The sequence below is a fragment of the Elgaria multicarinata genome, chromosome 10 (assembly GCF_023053635.1).
Source record: "Elgaria multicarinata webbii isolate HBS135686 ecotype San Diego chromosome 10, rElgMul1.1.pri, whole genome shotgun sequence".
NCBI lineage: Eukaryota > Metazoa > Chordata > Lepidosauria > Squamata > Anguidae > Elgaria > Elgaria multicarinata.
In genome coordinates, this window is record NC_086180.1 from 49,184,226 (window position 1) to 49,204,456 (window position 20,231).

The 20,231-nt window shown below is 39.3% G+C and overlaps 1 protein-coding gene across 3 annotated transcripts in view; it reads right to left on the minus strand.

Annotated features, from left to right (window-relative positions):
- Positions 1-20,231, minus strand: part of LRBA (LPS responsive beige-like anchor protein) — a 424,729-nt gene that overhangs the window by 125,134 nt on the left and 279,364 nt on the right. The window lies entirely within an intron of this gene.

The window sequence follows — 20,231 nt, forward strand, 5'->3', positions numbered from 1 at the left end:
ACTTGCTGGCTTTTCTTTTAGTCTGGATACAGAGAAAATCCAGACTTTAAAAGACAGCAACACTGTCAATGCAAGTTGCTCATCATCAGGAATTTTGGAAAAAATTAAACTGTGCATTTTAATTGATTTCACATCTAGTATGATGAGTATATTATAAGCTCACCTCTTCAAAGCCTGGTAACACAAAAGTAGTTTTTATAATAACTGTGGCTCAGTTCAACACATTTGAATAACTGTGGCTCAGACAACACATTTCTCTACAGTGGTTTCAGAACTCCATGGTGGAGTTTTTACACCACCATTGAGAGTTCCTGCACAACCATTGTGCTATGTGTTGTGCTGCAGGCTCCATGGAGTTTTCCGTTGTGTTGCGTTGACTTTTTCCACTGGCTACAGAGTTCTATGGCAAGAGCAGCAAAAGGAGGGAATGGCACTCTAGGAGAGCTGCAGGAATTGTTTTTGTGTGTGTGTTTTGCAGCAATGGCTGATGCGATACCATCAGGAGGACTGGAGGAGGAGAGAGGGTGGAGAAACTGTCAATCCAACGTTACATTGCCTTTTACTCAATTCCATGGGAGCCCACAGCGGAGTTAAAACATGTTTGTGTGGTGAGTACCCCCTAAAAACTCAATCGTTGAGTAGAGTTTTCCCACTGTGTAGAGAAACGTGTTGTCTGAACTGAGCCTGTGACTGTATTAAGGCCTCATGTAGGCCAAATTGTTATCAAAACATGGTAGAAATATCTCGAAATATATGTAAGTAAAGATTACGATGACAAAAGGCAGAACAATCAAGTTCTACACAGACACAAAAGGACACACAATTTCACAATACACAAAACCAACTGTGCTTATTGCAAGGTCATATTAAAAAACAAAATGTGAACATTTACATCTTTAGTTCATCCAAATTAGCAACAATTCACACACTGGCTTTCAGACGTCACTTTAAACCAGGAATCCTGGATTAATAAACCACAATGACCCTTTTCAGAAGACACCTTTTTGCCTTATTCACTGTGTTTAAAGCCATGGTTTAAGGTGTCTTCTGAACAGGGCCAATATGAATGAACAGCATACTGGTGCACACAGCCTGTTCACTCCCACTTTGTTGCCTTGTTCACTGACATGAGTGAGTAAACAAATCAGGAAAGGATAGCTTTTTGTTTCTACTAAACCGAGGATTATGATTAATTACTCCCAAACAAGCCAGGATTGTAAACCAGTTTAAAACCAGTGTTTGTTGTGGGTTTATGAAATCCTGGCTTATTAGGATACATTTAACCATAATCTTGGCTTTGGAAATAATAAACAAAAACCCTATGGTTTACAAAACAATATTAAAGCTCTAGAGCTTTCAACCAAGCGCCAAAAAAGCAAGGAAATTGGGAGTTAAGACTCATAAGCCTTAACGCCACATCCTCCCTAAGGAGGCAGAAAATGCAAATGCAGTTATTCCCTCCTCCTCCTCAACTTTCTAAGCATTCTGAGCTTCCATAGGCTTTCATTAGCAAAAAATACTTTTCAAAAAAGTAAATTCAATGTTTAAAAAAAGCTATTCCGTCAAATATAAGATCAAAGGAAAAGAAAATCATCAGGATTTTAATTAGGTAAGCCCTCATATGATCACAAAGAGTACAAAAAAAATCGCCAAGGTTTTTTTTAACAAACACTTTGGCCAAAGGACTTTTTTTTTCTGCTTTTAATTGCCCATCTTCGCTCAATCTTTCACCAATCTTCTTGAAATTTACATTAAACCAACATTTCTTTCTGGCACATGTAAATTTCAGGAAGATTGGTGAAACATTTTTGATTTTATGAATGTTAGAATGACCACCACCACCCCTGATTACTCCTTTATCATGGTAGAATGCTTCCCCGCCCCCGCCCCCCTTGGACCTTAAATACGAAGCTATTTCTTCCTGGCTTGTTTACCTGCTCATGCAAAGGGAGGAGGGAGAATGGATTTGAGTATATGCATAGTGCTGGTTCACATCATGATTTATTAAAACAGGATTCATGGTTTAAATGTAGACTTCGGCTGTGTTCAGATGCGACAGTAGACTATGTTTTTCGTTATGGGATTGAGTGTAAGCAAGCCTCAGACTCACCCACTCTCCGTCCCCCTCACATTTCCTCAAGCAGAGCCACAAGGACATTGGAAGCTTTTGCTTCCATTATTGACTAGCTGCAGTGTTATGTCCAAAACTGAACAAACTGTGGCTAGTTTAAAACTATGTTTTACCAAAACAAGCTAACTTCAAACCATGGGTTATGAAGCTGGCTTGTTTCAATAAACCATAATTATGATTAAACACATTTTAGGATTGGGACACAATGCTGAACTGCAGTTATTCAAAATCAGAAGTAAATTTTTCTGCTGTTCTCTTTGCAGTGTCTAGGCTCATTCCTGTAATAATAAAATATAGCTAAGTGTTACGTCTAAACACAGTCTTTATCTTGGAGGAATGTTTGCCTCATTAAATACATTGCGGTGATAGAGACTTACCAGGGAACTGTGGCCAATAAATTTGGGGTTCCCCATCAGGTGTTCGCTATATGCCCCTGAAGGGCTTCCAAACACATCTCTGCTTCACAATTAAATGTGTGTATTGCTGCATACAATTCTGTATCTGACGTGAACATCCTTACAGCATAAAGTTAGAATCAGCTAACTTCATTTACTAGAACAAATATACTTTGATACTATGTACACTAGGTACCATAATATATATTTTTGGGTGGAATTACTATTTCACCTTAATAATAGAAGCTACATTTTGAAAAATTGGTTATCTATCTAAAAATCAGTTTTTAAAAGACTAAGGCAGAATTCATATTGCTGAAATACAAAATTATATTAGAAGTTAATTTCATCATTGAAAGTGGAATTGAAGTCTTTAAAAAAAAACTTTAACGTAATCTGTCTATGGAGGTGGAATGTCAAAATAATGAGTTACAATTCCCATCATCACAAACTGACAGAGATGCTTAGTCTGCCTTCAGAATTCAAACTAATCCTTTTTTCTATTTCACTTCATTTCTCTAGTTTTGCCTTTACCATTACAAGCTTAATTACTTAGTGCTTAAGAGAACTTGAATTGTTATTTATCTGCAATTGGGGGGGGCAGGAGAGAGAAGGAAATTTAGCAGAGATTTGCTTTCAGGAGCAGCAATCCATGTATAGAAGAGAAAATGAAATGGGGAAATTCTGTGCTAATAAAATAAAACGTATCCCTTAAATACACAGAATTGGACTACAAATTTATACAAATGAGTGAGTGAGTGAGTGAATGAATGAATGAATGAACGAACTAGAGAAGGTAAATGCAACTTATGTGTCAAACAATGCCCAGAGTGCATATAATATATGAGGACCAGAGCCACATGTACTATCATGAAATTTTACAACAGCACAAAACTTTTAAAGTTACAGGCTGCGATGCAAACAGCTACTTTAGACATGCCAAGGGACTCCAGTGGTATATTTGAATGTTTTACATTGAGCAGCAGACAACGCCCCCACCCCTCCGCATTTCATATTACAATCTACTTTTGAAACTGGTCTCAGTGTGAAGATTCTCAGGACAAAACACATCTTTTATGAAGGAAGTGTGCCATCTCCTCCTATTCCTCAGTAACATCTAGTAAAACAAAATGTATGGCTTAACATTATTGTGTTCTTGAGTTTCCACGTTCCTGAAAGCTACAGCTAATTAAAAATACTGGAGGAGAGGAAATTTAGAAAACAGCATAGATGTTGTATCACTACATTTTACAAGGGAGGAGGGGAAAGAGAAGATGGGAGACTGTTTTTGGAAGTAGGTACACATTCAAATTTTGCATCCAATATCTATTTCTGCACAAATAAATCCTTCGTTCCATGAATATGAGTCTTATTGCCAATATCCTTGATTTTTTTCTAGTAATACACAGGAACACCAAGCAGAGTGCTGCTGAAAAGCTCACAGCTTATATTAAGTGGACCAAACTTGGTTATAAGAATTACAATTGGATGCCTCTAGTAGAACCTCAAATATAATCACTGAAACTGTAGCAAGCACCACTAAGCAATTTCTGAGGCATTAACTAGAAGAAGTTATCAGTTTAGAAGCAGCTGAGGCCTAACTAAAACAGGCCTTCATTTCTCGTTGGAATAGTATCTGCCTGGTCTGTAGATTCACTTCAAAGTCTCTGGAGTTCAATTAAAACTGGATTAGGTGAAAGCAGACCTTCTTTGGGACTTTCTGTTCTTGGAAACTCCACACATACTGACAGCACCCTAGACAGAGGTCTAGCCCTCCAATGAACCAGTTGCTATGGAAACTGCATCATTACCACTGCTCCACTGTTATCACACCAGGCATATTAGTTTGAAAGATACAGAAGAAACATATATCCTCCTTCAGTGTATACTATTTAGGGTATCTTAAACAATCTGTACCATCTTTTGTTCTTTTTTTTTATCTATCTTCATCCAACAGGTATACATTTTCACTTTACCATCCCAAATTCAAGAATTTTTATGAAGTGATAACGCTTCTCGCATTGGTTTAATAAAACAGATATAAAATGTTAATCTACAGACCAGCTACCTGACAATGCAATCTTACAGATGACTACTCTGACATAAATACCATTTAATTCAATGGGACTTACTCCCAGGTAAGGTTGTTCAGGATTACAGACTTAGACTTCAATTAAGACCCCAAATACTTCTATTCCTTACCAACACAACTGTTATGTGTTATTTTGCATTTATTTGAGAGGGGATATTCATTCAATTAATGCAGGACAAAGGCAGGAACTAATTCTAGCACTACAAATAGAATAACTTTACTTCCTACATAGTCTAGAAAAATGGTTTTAGTACCTGAAGCAAGATTTCAACTAAAGGATGCCTGTTAGATGAAAGCTTCTAAAAGAGTACATATTAAACAAGCAGTTTTCTTTACTTTAGTGTAATGGATGTGGGACAGTATGTACCACACATTTTCCCCAGAACTCCCCCACACTGTGTGTTATATTATAGCACACACACCACTGCCTTTGGAGATGTGTGGAATTTCAGGGGGGAACAGGTGCAGGGGAAAGGCTTAACCGTCCCCTCCTGGTGTACACTGTTCCACATCCAAACCAGGGTTGTATGCTGATACACTAAGATGAAGAAACCTATCAGGCTCAGGTACACGTTAAGCAATTAATCTAACGTGTTGTTTGGCCCTTACCTGCCCAATATCCAGATGTTCTTTCCTCTACAGATACTAGTGAAGTAAAAGTAAAGTTTGTGATAGTAGAGAATATTTATTTGTTATTTAATGCATTTTATACCGCCCAATAACTGAAGCTCTCTGAGGGGTTTACAAAAATGAAAACCATAGAAACCATTCAAAATATAAAACAAATAGTATAAAAGCATAATATAAAATACAATATAAAAACACAGCCAGGATAAAATCAAGCAGCAATGCAGAAATTAATACCAATTTAAAATACAAATTTAAAACAGAAAAGTTGAAATTAAATTGCTAGACTGTTAAAATGCTGAGAAAACAAAAAGGTCTTCACCTGCCATCTAAAAGAGTATAATGTAGGTGCCAGGTGAACCTCTTTAGGTAACTCATTCCACAGTCTGGGTGCCACAGCAGAGAAGACCCCCCCTCCTGGTAGCCACCTGCCTCACTGCCTTTGGCAGTGGCTCATGGATAAGGACCCCTGAGGATGAAACTTAGGGTCCAGGCAGGTACATATGGGAGGAGGCGTTCCTTCAGCATAAGACAATCTCATCTGTAGTTAAACTTGAAGGTTCATGTTTTCTACTACTCAGCTGAGTTGTCCAATTTCTGGAACACAGGAACCTGCCTCAAATTAATGAGGATCTGGCTCCCATTTCAGTCCAACTTCTATATTCAGGTGTTAAAATTATTTCAAATACTGATTTCCATATAAACCTCAACTCAATGAAGTAAACCATGTATATATAGTTACACTATTGTTGTGGGTTCAAAAGAATTGGGTTTAAATTGGTAAATGCTCCTTCCTGCAATGTTGTGCCATCACACACTTCCTCTTAGCTTTAATTTCAGAAAACTTTCTTAAAAGACTTCCAGACAAAATGTATTATTAATAATCTTAATGAACACAGTACTTCAATGTCACATCACAGTAAAATAGTTAACAGGGGTAATCTTTACAAGCACCTAGATCTTTACATGAAATGAATTTCCCATTGATTTTAAGGAAAACTTATTTTTCTAGTATATTTCAGTTAAAGTACATGAATACAGTAGTGTTTCCATGCAATTTGTTTAGGTAACATGCCATACAGCTTTCCACAATACAAACATGGGACAAAATAAGTTTTTCTTTTTCTTTTTAGCTTACGTAAACTAATCAGCTACAGTATTAGTCATCTTGGAGATGTGAGTAGTCTAGAGGTAATTAAATTTGCAAGTGTCATAGAGCTAAATCTGTAATTGAATCTTTTTTTTTTTTAATCTGCTATGCAATGAAAGTCATGGCGGCAAAAACAAAATACTGGGCTTGTAATGAAACGTAAAACTGAGGAAGCAAAATTCCCAAAACCAATTCCTAACGTGTCTAGTGTTTGCAGCTTCAGAGAATAAAATGCTTAATACACCATCCATTACAAATGTCAGGAATAGCACAATAGCACATTTAAACTGTGCTTTGTTTCTGTCAAAGTCCATGTTTCTGTAAATTTTGAAGAAAGAACACATTTAGCCAAATATAGAATTTTCTATTTAAAATCCGATGAGACTACCACCAGAATATTTATCCCATTAAATCATTACACATTCTTATGTACAATTGATCTACATTAATTACATAAGTAAGCTATGTAATTAATTCATGCCTATGAATTCCTTTATAATATTCTTCACAAGGAGGAAAGGAAATCTTTCTGTCTCTCTTATTTATAGGCATCTAAAAACATCTAATATATTGATGTTAATAAAAATTGAAAGATATCTTATCCCCTGCACCTTTATTTCAAGCAATGTTTTAGTTTTCAAATGTTTATTCATGTACCTATTGAATTCAGCATCCTAGCGTTTTCCCCCCTTATTCCCACTGCAGACTGATATATAATCTCATTCACTTCTTTCATGGGTGACAAACTCAATTAAACATATTCATTATTTTAATGTTTCACTGGACATTTTAGCAAGCACAAAGAATTAAAAATAAATAAATAAAATGTTATGTGACCTTTGCATCGATCAGACTAAAATGGTTTAGGTCTGAGTAAGGAGGCAAGACGATTTGGGAAAAAAGCTCTTATGTTTTCTCTTCCAATTACTGCAGGAGATGATAAAACCACAGCAAATGATGTATCAGCTCATTTTATCTTATCGCTTTGGGGCTAGGTGACAATGAAGTTCATATTTCACTGGTTCCCATTGAAGATTGTGAAAATTACTTGCCCTCCTGACCTGAAATTTCACTAGAAGACAGAAATTTCTCTTCTGCAAAGTAATGCAATTTTTCATATGTCAACCTTTAGCCCAGCTTTAAAAATTAATTTCATTTATATTAACCAATGATATTGATATTTTCACAGAATGCTTTTTGATACATGAAGCAGTGACTAACAAATTGATGTTGTCTTAGGTGGGTAAAACTGTTTTATTTTAAGCTGCTGCAGCAGACAGATTTACAGCAAACTGAAATTCCTTTTTCATAATGCATTATTTGTGCTGACCTGATGCACCTCAAAGCCCATGGCCTGTAAATTATTCATTGACTCTTGTGATAGACCTTTGCTTGATTTCTAATCCTTTCACATCTATTCTGTTTTCAAACTTTTTTTTCCTTTTTAAAAGCCACACAGCAAAATGTAGCCTTCTCTGCAATTCACTTGCATGGACTAACTGGGGGAGGGGAGCTTGGATGCACTCATGCAATTAATCTGATCTCCATAAACCACATGGCACCACTGAACAGCCTGCCTTAATGACGTTTGGCATATGGCCATACCCAAGTGTTACTTGCAGGATGGACGCCTCAACAACAACAACAACAACAACAACAACAACAAAAGGTGAGTCCCACAAAATCCAGCTAAAATGGGAAGTGGCCAAGGGCTGGGTCTCAGCAAGCCAAAAGTAGAGGCCAATCCAAAATTTCTCACTAGGAAGGGCAATCAGTAATCCATAACCACAGTCAAAAAAGAAGTCAAAAATAAAGGAAAGAAGAAATTGTTGAAGCAATCGGTGACCAAATTGCAAATAAACTTTCCCTGTTTTTTTCATGGAGCAGTAGGAGACTAGAACCTAGCAGATAGGATACAGCTGTGTTAAACTGTCATGACAACCCTCGATGCACAAGTTGTGACTGAACAGGGCCAGAAGGAAGCAACTTCTTGATATGAAAATGTGTATTTATTTATATCCTTCCCTTCCTCCAAGGAGCCCAAGGCAATGTACATGATCTTCCTTCTCTCCATGTTATCCTGACAACAACCCTGTGAGGTAGGTTAGGCTGAGAGTCAGCGACTGGCCCAATGCCACCTAGTGAGTTCCATGCCCAGGTAGGAACTAGAAACCTGGTCTCCTGAGTCCCAGTGCATCACTCCGACACCACCCTAGCTATCAAACTATTAAGAGCCCTGCTGGATCAGACCAACTGTTCCAGGATCCCGTTTTCAACAATGTACTCAACAATGCCCTCAAGCATTCCCAATTCTTTGCCACAACCACACCCAACAGCTGATATTTGGAGCAGCTGCCTTTGAATCTGGATGTTCCATTTAACTGTCATGTGTAATGACCATTGATAGACCTGGCCTCCATAAATTTGTCTATTTTTAAAGCCATCTAAGAAGTGGCCATCCATCACCACCCTGTGGCAGCAAATTCCATAAATTAATTACGTGTTATGTGAATAAGTGCTTCCGTGTGTATGTCCTGCATCTACTGTCAACTGGTCATCCTCTATCCACTTTCTCTACTCTATAGTATTCCTAGTCCTTTTCTGCATCGTCTCCAACTCTTTGATAGCCTTTGTACAAGGGATGACCAGAACTGTACACAGTATTCCAGAGTTGCAATCATGAAAGTATTGCAATATTAAGTGTTTTGTTTTCAATCCTTTTCCTAATAATCTGTAGCATAGAATTTGAAATTTTACAGCTGCCTCACTGTGTTGACACTTTCATTTACACTATGAACCACAATCCCAAGATTTCTCATGGTTAACTACTCATGCATCCCCAAGTATATGTGAAGTCAGGATTTAAAAAAACAAAAAACAAACGAAAAACAAAACAAAAAATGCATCACTTCACCATTGCTTTATTTGAACATCATTTGCTATTTTGTTGCCTCCCCTTTCAACCACTTTGCAGATCCTTTTGGACCTCTCAGCAGTCTGCTTGTCTTTTCATTACCCTCACTAACCTGGTGGCAGACTTTGCCACCTCATTGCTTATCCTTGACTTCAGATTGTATATGAATCTTAAATAGCACCAGTCCCAACAGACATCTTTCAGGATCTCAGAGTTTCCTTCCTTACACTGGGAGAATTGTTCAATTATACTTACTGACTGCTTCCTGATCTGTAACCAGTTATTGATCCATACAAGGGCCTGACCTCTTCTCCTGTGACTGCTATGTTTACTAAGGAACTTTTAGCAAAGGCTGTAGCCAAAAGCTTTTGGGAAGTCCAAGTACAGAATGACTAATGAATCACACTACCCATAAGCTTGTCGACACTCCCTGAGAACTTGAAGAAGTCAGTAGGTAGAACATGCCTTTGCAAAAGCTATACTTCTCTTTCTTGAGCAACTTATGGACTGTGGGCCACATGTGCCCTCTTGTAGGCCTTCCATGCAGGTGGCCAAGTTGCTCTTTTGCTGCCACCAAATTTCTCACCAGTAATGGGGAGGAAGGTGTGCTGGGAAAGTTATTAATGCGTGTTTTCCTCCTCATGTAGACTGCACTCTTCCTAGTGCACCGAACAGCAGTTTAGAGGGCTTGAAAAGGCACAATCTCTCCCTGCTGGGGTCAAGAGTGGTCTGCCCTTTTCCACTTCAGCAGAGAGAGCCTTTGAAAGTAGAGATTGTTGTGCTGGTGACAACCAGTCCGATCCTGGCTTTCAAAGTCTTTCTTTCGTTCTGCCTCATCACCACACACTTCAACAGAAAGGGGAAATATCTGTGTGTGGGGAAAGGGTACAAACGTGTTTGGGTGAGGGGGAAGGTTGTGTGTGTGCATGTGTATGTATGCAATTTCCAACCTACTGCTACATGCAACCTTGGCGTAAAAAAAGGTTGCCTACCTCTGTTTTGTGTGTTTAGTAATGCTAACTTTAATAATAGTGAAAAAGAATCAACATGGCTTCTACAAAGGTATACAATCTCACTAACCTTTTAGAGATTTTTGGAGAGTTTCAATCATAATTTTAAAAAAGTGGACAGGGTTGATCTGGTAGACATTGTTTGCTTGGACTTCCAAAGGGCTTTTGACAAGTGACCTCACAAAAGTCTCCTGAGCAAATTTATCAGCTATGGTATAAGAGGAGGGGTCATCTGATCCTCTGATGGATTTGTAATTGGTTAAAGAACAGAAAGCAGAGAGTAGGAATAAATGGTCAATTCTAACAATGGAAGGATGTGAACAGTGAGACCCCCCAAGGCTCTGTATTGGGACCAGTGATTTTCAACTTGTTCATAAATGATCTGGAATTAGGAGTGAACAGTGAGGTGGCTACTTTTACTGATGATACCAAATTATTTAGAGTAGTTAAAATAAAAAGGGATTAAAATGCCAAACATGTTTCACTGTAAGCAACTGTAAAGTGATGCATGCACATTGGGGCAAAAATCCCTAATTTCACAAGTGCTGATGGGATTGGAGGTCACCAGGAAAGGTATCTTGGGGTTGTAGTGGATAACACAAAGGAAATGTCTAGCAATTGGTGTGAGGGGGAGATTGGGAGATTCAGGGCAGATAAAAGTACTTTTTCACACAGCACATATGGAGTACCAATTTGGATGGCTTTAAAAGGGGATTAGATAAATTCCTGGATGAGAAGGATATCTTTGTCACCTAAGATCCAGCTGCTTTCCTGGCAAGTTTTCTACTTCTTACTTATTTAAGGAAATAGAAAGAAAGGACATTGATTAGTGTAAAATTCTGGAATGATATAGCTAATGTTAGAGAGCTCCAAAGGGAGAGCCATGTTAGCATTAAGTGTCAATTGCTATCTTTGGATTACTTTCTATCTTTGGAACTATTGAAAAAGGGTGTGGGACAACCCAGGATGCAAAAAGATATAGATAGATGAGAGGTTTCCTGCCAAGAAACTGCTGTTTGTCCAATGCGAGTCACCACAGCACTAAACAATAGATAATTGCAACATTCTATATGCTGAGTTGCAGTTCTTCAAAGTTTCTCCTGTCTCTCTTATTTCTCATCCATATTTAATTATTTATATAAACATTTTAGAATAGAAGATAATATGTTAAGCTTGAACTGGGCAGATCGGGTTGAAATCCTTGTCTAGCCAATGAAGTTCACGGGGTGACCTTGGGCTGGTTACCATCTCTCAACTTCACAGGTTTGTCATAAGGATAAAATGTGATGAACTCATAGAGTAGAATCAAATGGCACCCTTGTGTGGGCGGCCCAGGCATGCCAGCAGTGGCGTGTGTGGCCCCCTAGTGCTGGCCCCCATGATGTAGCACTTCCAGGGGGAAGTGGAAATGAGCAGAAGTGCTTGTTTCTGGAAGGGACAGGTCATGCCCCTTCCTGAAATGAGCATTTCCGCTCACTGGGGCAACGCCCCCATAAGTCTTGCATTGTAGCTGCCAGCAGTAGGGGCTACCCGCACTTCACCATCAGCATGCCTAGGGTAGCATTGGCTTTTACCCATAGGTGCCACGCTCCACTCCTCTGAAAAAGGATGGAATACAAATGTTATTGTAACTACAATGTTTTTCAATGCTAATTATATTTTATTATTTTAAAGATTAGAATTATGAGAAAGGAAAGCAAGCATAATGCAGTAAATGTTTAAACAATGTATTAGGTTTTGTAATACACACACTGGTGTTGTTATTAAGGAATCCACCGTACAGCTGGTTAAACAACTTTTGAAGTTCTAGTCATGCTGATAGGGGCCATTTTTAAAAAAATATTTTCTTGCAGCTTCTAAGTATTGTCATCTCTTCCCCGTTTGAGTTTGATTGATTACTCCTTTACCTTATATTCATTAATCTCATTACCTTATCTTTTATACCACTTCATTTTAGCAGAAAGGCAATAATAAACCCTCATCCATTATCCTTTTACTCATCTAGTCAAGCGGAAATGGTTAATAACATGGTACAAATTGAACTTCAATCACCCCATTTTCTCCTTTGTCGAATGTGCATTAAAGTATATTCCAAAAGTGCAATTTGTTTTACAAGGAATTTGTGCTATATTGCTACAGACAACCAAAATTAAGTGTCTCCATTTGATTATTAAATACATCCAACTATTATTTTATATCTGATACTAAAACCTTACCTCATTTATACTGGGGTGTAATGATACAAAAGACTTATCTCCCAGAACACAGAGGCATCTAGTCCCCTTAACAGTTAATTTTACACAATAAGACATTTTATGATTTCGAACATTATTGCAAGCGAAACTGTTCTCCATTTAAGCAGAAGTTAATTTGTTTACATGCACACTTAGATTCAAATACAAGCCCTATTAAGAGAACAAGTCTATAGCTGTCAGAAGACACAGAGATAATGAAATAGGTGAATACTGAAAAGATAACATATTAGAGTGCCACAGTTTACAAGTACTAATCACCGACTTATAGTCTCATATTAGCAGAGAGGTAGACCTCGTTTTCTTTTTTTAAAAAAAAATGTTTTTGCAAATAAATAAACCTGTGTCAGACAATCTTTACTTGAATATACATAGGATTCCTATTAGTAGCTTCCCTTCTCCCATATGCTACTTCCTCCTTATTATTATTATTATTATTATTATTTATTTATATAGCACCATCAATGTACATGGTGCTGTACAGATAACACAGTAAATAGCAAGACCCTGCCGCATAGGCTTACAATCTAATAAGTTGTAGTAAACAATAAAGAGGGAAGGAGAATGCAAACAGGCACAGGGAAGTGTAAACAGGCACCGGGTAGGGTGAAGCTAACAGTATAGAGTCAGAACAAACTCAATATTTGAAGGCTATAGGGAAAAGAAAAGTTTTTAGCTGAGTTTTAAAAGCAGTGATTGAGTTTGTAGTTCTCAAGTGTTCTGGAAGAGCGTTCCAGGCGTAAGGGGCAGCAGAAGAAAAAGGACGAAGCCGAGTAAGGGAAGTGGAGGTCCTTGGGCAGGCGAGAAGCATGGCATCAGAGGAGCGGAGAGCCCGAGCGGGGCGATAGTGTGAGATGAGAGAGGAGAGATAGGCAGGAGCTAGACCGTGAAGAGCATTGAAGGTCAGCAGGAGAAGTTTATATTGGATTCTGGAGTGAATTGGAAGCCAATGAAGAGATTTCAGAAGTGGAGTGACATGGTCAGAGCGGCGGGCCAGGAAGATGATCTTAGCGGCAGAGTGGTGGACAGAGACCAGCGGACTGATGTGAGACGAAGGAAGGCCAGAGAGAAGAAGGTTGCAGTAGTCCAGCCGAGAGATAACCAGTGCGTGAACGAGAGTCTTGGCAGAAGAGACAGACAAAAATGGTCGAATCCTGGCAATATTATATAGGAAGAAACGACAGGATTTAGCTACTGCCTCGATGTGAGAAGTAAAGGAGAGCGAGGAGTCAAATATAAAGCCAAGACTACGAGCTTCCTTGACCGGAGTAAGCGTGACATCGTTGACAGTAAGAGAGAATGAGAGGTGAGGAGAAGGTTTAGGAGGAAAAACAAGCAATTCAGTCTTTGCCATGTTAAGTTTCAAACGACGATGAAGCAGCCAGGCTGAGATATCTGAAAGACATGCTGAGATACGATCGTGAACATCTGGAGAAAGTTCTGGAGATGAAAGATATAATTGTGTATCATCGGCATACAGGTGATATTGGAGGCCGTGAGATTGAATAAGCTTGCCCAAGGGCAGCATGTATAGAGAGAACAACAACGGGCCAAGCACCGAGCCTTGAGGAACCCCAACTAAAAGGGGAAAAGAGGAGGACGAGCTGCCGTTAGCAGACACGCTGAAAGAGCGACCCTCTAGATAGGAGGCAAACCAGTTATAGACAGAGCCACAGAGTCCAAGGTCATGGAGGGAATCTAAGAGAAGATCGTGATCGACCGTGTCAAAGGCTGCGGTTAGATCAAGGAGAATAAGAACGGAATAATGGCCTTTAGACTTGGCAGTAAGAAGATCATTGGTGATCTTGGTAAGGGCTGTTTCAGTGGAATGCAAAGGACGGAAGCCAGATTGAAAGGGATCCAGAGCAGAGTTATTAGAGAGAAAGTCAAGACAACGAGAGTAGACCAGACGTTCCAGGATCTTTGAGACAAAGGGCAGGAGGGAGACAGGTCGGTAGTTAGACAGGGATAGTCGATCAAGAGTGGGTTTTTTGAGAATGGGAGAGACTGTAGCATGTTTAAAAGCAGAAGGAAATGAACCAGAGGACAGAGAAGAATTAATGATGTGAAGCAAGGACGGGAGGATAGCGGGGATAAGATTAATAAAGACGCGAGAGGGAATCGGATCACGGGAACAAGTGGAAGGCTTCGATGAGCGCAGTGTTTTAGACAGTTCATCAGCTGAGACCGAAGGGAACGCCGAGAGAGTTGAAGGAGGAACTGACAGGTGAGGGGCAGGAGCTGGAAGCGGAGCAGAGTTGGCTAGATCTGAGCGTATAGTTTGGATTTTTGCATTGAAGAAAGAGGCAAAGTCGTTGGCAGACAGAGAGGCGGGGAGAGATGGCGGATTAGGCTTCAGAAGAGAATTGAAGGACGCGAAGAGCCGCTGAGGGTGCTTAGCATTTGACTGGATCAACGTTGAGTAGTGCTGCTGTTTGGCCAGGGAAATGGCAGAAGAGAAGGAGGAGAGAACAAATTTGTAGTGGACAAAGTCCGCCCAGTCCTTGGTCTTACGCCACAGGCGTTCGGCTGCCCGGGAACAAGAGCGAAGGTAGCGGAGGAAAGAGGTGAGCCACGGTTGGGGTTGAGAGGGGCGAACTATCCGAGTTGTAGATGGAGCAAGATTATCAAGAGTTGAAGATAAGGAGGAGTTAAAGGAGGAGACGGCTGAGTCCAAGGAGACGGCTGTGTAGACAGAAGGAAGAGAGGAGGCTAAAGACTGAGAAAAAGCCTCGTAGTTGATAGAATGCAGGTCACGACAAGGGCGTGAAGCGGGACGTGAAGGAGGGGGATTGTGAGTGATATTGAAGGAGACTAGATGATGATCTGACAGAGGAAAGTCAGCAATAGAAAAGTCCAGGACAGAGCAGTTCCGAGTGAGGACAAGATCCAGACAGTGTCCAAGGGAATGTGTGGGTGCTTCAGAGCAGAGCTTAAGATCGTAAGAGGAAGATAAGGAGCGAAATCGTAGAGCTGCAGCATCGTGAGGGTCATCTACATGGATATTGAAGTCACCTAAGATCAGAGTAGGAGAGTTGTCAGAGAGGAGAAAGGACAGCCACGAGTCGAGATCAGAGAGAAATTTAGAGGATGAGCCAGGGGGGCGGTAGAGAACTGCAACACGCAGTCGCAGCGGAGTGAAGAGTCTCACCACATGTGCCTCAAAGGAGGAAAAGCAGTGTGAAGGTGGAATGGAAAGAGGCTGGAACTGGCACAAACTCGATAATAAAAGACCCACACCACCACCTCGACCCTCTGGGCGACTCGAGTGAGAGAAAGAGAGTCCTCCAAGAGAGAGGGCAGCAGAGATGGCGGTATCATGGGCAGGAAGCCAGGTTTCAGTAAGAGCAAGGAGGTGGAGAGATCTAGAGAAGAACAAGTCCTGGATGACAGGGGCCTTGGAAGCAATAGAGCGACAGTTCCATAAGGAGCATGAGAAAGGCAGCTGTGAGGGGGGGAGACACCGAATAGGAACTAAGTTGGGAGAGATGAGCTTGGAGCGAGCCATAGGGAACAGATATGAGGAGAAAGGAATTAGGAGAAGAAATGGGGAGAGAGATAGCAAGTAGGCAGGGAAGTAAGACATGCGCAGGACGGGATTAGCCAGAACTGGCCTGGCCGAGACAGACATTCACTGAGACTCTTCCCCTCAGTTATTGCCATTACTTTAACTCAAGCAAGGATGCTGATGAAGCATAACACTTCACAAATGAGAATAGGGACACACCTGTAAGACCCCTTATTCTCACACAACTACACATCACCTCCCACTACTATTATACATTATCAGATTACTGTATGATATATGAATTTACTCTTCAAGAATCTGGTTCTTCCGTGGATTTAAAACTGAAGAGGGCAATATTAAAAGTTATCTGAATGAAGAGATTTACTAAAAAGTAGGTGAGGTCAAATGAAGCAAAGCAGGTGGCTATAAGAGAGAGAAAGACTTTTCAGTGTTGAGGCCTTGTTTGTGGAATGCTTTCCCCAGAAAGGCTCACCTGGCACCTACATTATGGTCTTTTTAGTGCCAGGTGAAGACCGTTTTATTCTCCCACATATTGCAAGAGCTGCCTTTAGTGCTTTTAGTACTCTGTTCTGCTGCTGGTTTTAATCTGATTTTATGATGCTGTAATAATTTTATTCTTCGGTGCTGGTTTTAGCTCAGCCTTATTCTGTGCTATTTCTTTCCTTTAATATTTGTACTGTATGTTTTTAATGTACTTCTAAAAGAGCAGTTTAGAAGTACAGTTAATAAATAAAGCTGAAAATGGCAGCTGAAGGGCGTAAAATGGCAGAATATGCATTCCATGGTGCCTTAGTGCTCATACCAAATTGTTGAAATGCAAGTGCACTAATACATCACTCACTCAGAGATTTAACCTCTAAAGTCTCTGAGAAGGGAGACTGATCTTAAAGAGTAACACTAACAACCTGGACCAAGAGCATTTTTAGCAAGCAAACCCCAGAATGCAAAAAAGTGAGACACAATACAGCCTATAAAGAAGCATGCTAGTATTTACTACAAGTGTAGGGTTAAGAGCTGATCAGAAATAGAGAAAAAAACAGGGTGGCAGGAGTTTTTTGCTTCTGGGTCAGGGAGTAAGCCAGTGGGGCAGCTAGGGGCAGTACAGGGCACCACAGCCCTGAGGGTGGCAGATGATGAGGGCAGCAGAACCAAACTCCATTTGCTTCCTGTAATCATGATGCTGCAATTTAAGAAAATTTAAAATGGGTTGGAAAGCACTTTTGGCTTTGGAGTAACACATCAGGAAAGTAGAGACAGTTGAAAAGCATGTTGGGGAGGGGGGAAGGGAAATGTTGGTCATGTGCTTACAACTGCAGTAATACAGATGGTCATCTAAAGGGTGCCCCCATAATATCATTAAGTCCTGAGTACATCACTGGGGCAAGTAAAAGGCAAAGCCAGGAACTGTTGTACTTCATTAATATTATGAGCTGCTTTAGGGACTCTGTTAAAAGAAAGGGAGCAAAAATCTAAAATAAATAGAGCAAGTAAGGAAAAAAATAGAAATTTCAACAGCATGTGATTGTCCTTTTATTATAAAAGGATGCAATGTAGTGCTGGTGCAATCTGTGCAAGCTACTAGGGACAAAGTCAAGTTTCTAATTAACCACAGTTTACTATTTTGTCCAAAATGGAAAACAAAAGTTGCAAACTTTGGAACAAACCAGGATCTTAAACCACAGTTTGAAGTAGGTTCTAAAACTGGTAATCATAGTCATCTGGTTCAGATGAAATAGGAAACAATGATTAACTAGAGACTTCCTGGCTTAATCATGGCTTGCATGAAGGGAGGACCAAAGGGGCTGCTAGCATAACCAAAATGTATGTTCATATCTTGGCTTAATGTAGCACAGTGAACATTTCTTATAGGTGCAAGCAATTTAGAAAGTTGGATTCAGTGCTCATACATTTTTGAATATATCCACATTGAAAAAGATGTCTAAATTAGATTCAGAAACTTAACTCTTCCATATGTTGGTGTACTTAAAGTTCTCCTTGGGAGAAACTCATGTAAGAGAGACTATGTTCACTATTCCCAAGAGGGATTTTTTTCTCCCCATACCCTTTTTTCTTTCCTTTTTTTGATTCACCATGAGTAAACCCTCACAAATGTCCTTGAAGGAAACTTAGAAAACAAACATTGCTGGAAACAATTTGCATTTGTATTGCCAAAGTAGCTGAGTTTAAAAAGTGGGTACTGTACAGTTTGCAAACACTATCATTTAACATTAATGAGATGCATAAGAGAATGTTTTTATCATAGTTTCATCAAACTGATTTTGTCAGCACTGGTGCAGAACCCTTGACACATCACTTTGGGTGCTCATTAGGCAGCCGATTTCTTTGAATTTTCATTAATTCGATGAACTCATTTATCTATGGATAATGACATCTATGGATAATGTAGGGTTAGGCTTAGAGTTGAGAATGCTTACTTGAGTTTGTTTATTATTGCTTGTTTTTGTATTTCTGCAATATGGTGTCACATTAATATTATTTCTGGCAACATTTGTATGATTTGATTGAAGAATAAAATCAGCTAAAGGATTTGAACAAGCACTGGCAAAACATATATGTTGTTGGTGAACTATAACCAGCACTTCAAAGTATCTATTGGATGGTTCTCTGTGGGTTTTTTCCCCATTTGAAATTTGCCTATCAGATTTAATTTTTAAGAATCAGAATATCTCAAATTATATGAATAGATTTTCCATAGTAACACAGCTGTTGAAGTCTGGGAAAAGTAGGGAGATACCGAAATTAAGGAAGTGTAAACTTTCACTTCTCCTATGCATTTTTAGAAACATATTTTATTATACTGGATAACAATAATATATCTTTCAGAGATTGGCCCAATTCAGCCAATCATAATTTAGCTTAATAACCAAAGATATGAACAAGCTTTTTCCCCTACGTGCAGACCTTTTATGCAAACTGAGATTAAATTTTGATGAGCCTATCAATGTAATCTAGTACAAACTAGGAAGTATTGTACTGGTACTCTGTTACTCAGGAAAGTGACGATGTTTTGTATCTTTCCATGTAAGTCAAAAACTGAAAGTCTCCTAGTTTATTTCCTTTAATCTTTATTAAATTAAAAGATGCAACTACTAGGAAAGCAAAATAAGATGCAGCTACCAGGAAAAACAAATTAAGAGTGAAGAGTATCCATTACCAATATGGGTTTACAAAGAAAATTATTGATCAATTTTGTTTTTAGGGGAGATGGTGCAAGGTAAAAAAAATATGTACAACGGATCATTGTTGTTTCATCACTTTCTGCTCATGCCAAATAATAATGGACAGATTCATGTTAGCTGTTCATTATGGCATAATTACTACGGCTATCCAAGCAAATAAAAGAAAGAAAGAGAGAGACTGTCCCGACTGGAGGGGATGGACAGAAAAGAGTGGTCATGTGAAATATGTTTGGAAAATGACTGATTAATGAAATTATGGTTGAATCCATATCTTATCGAATTCTACAAAGTCAGCCCTCCTCCCACCCCCCGTCCCACTGTCCTTGACACTTCAACACTACAATTCTATCTAACCTCATGTCTCCAACCATGATTTTCTCGAGTCCCTGCTTTTAAGTCCAGTGTCTGCTGAACCAAAAATCTGACTTAATAATTTGCTTTTTCAAATTAATATAAAGGATCCACAATGAAGATGCCAGTTAAGATATTACAAGAATTTGAAGAAGCACTCATGCTTCTGGTTTTTCCAGATTCTGCTCTCACACAAAAATCAGAAATCCATCCATTTTACTGCAGGCTTCTCTCCGGTGATCATTTGAAGCTTATAGATCTTCTAGATCTCATCAGAGATGGGATCTGTGAGCCTCACTTCCTTTAATGTCAACTCAAAGGCTTCCCAGTTTTATGTGCTACAGATAAAAAAATATTAATAACAGCGACATGCACATCTCTTACTGCCTAATGCAGAAATTGACAGTACAGAGCCATTACTTTAAAGTTTACTGAAATCTAAAAAGTCAACGGACAGGTCTCATTTTTCCTTTTCTTTTTTTTAAGTATTCCACACCATACTTTTATCAAATTTTATTCTTAATTCTACACTCTCAGACAAAGCTTTGTGGGTTTTTTTAAGCTGCAGCTTTCAGCACAA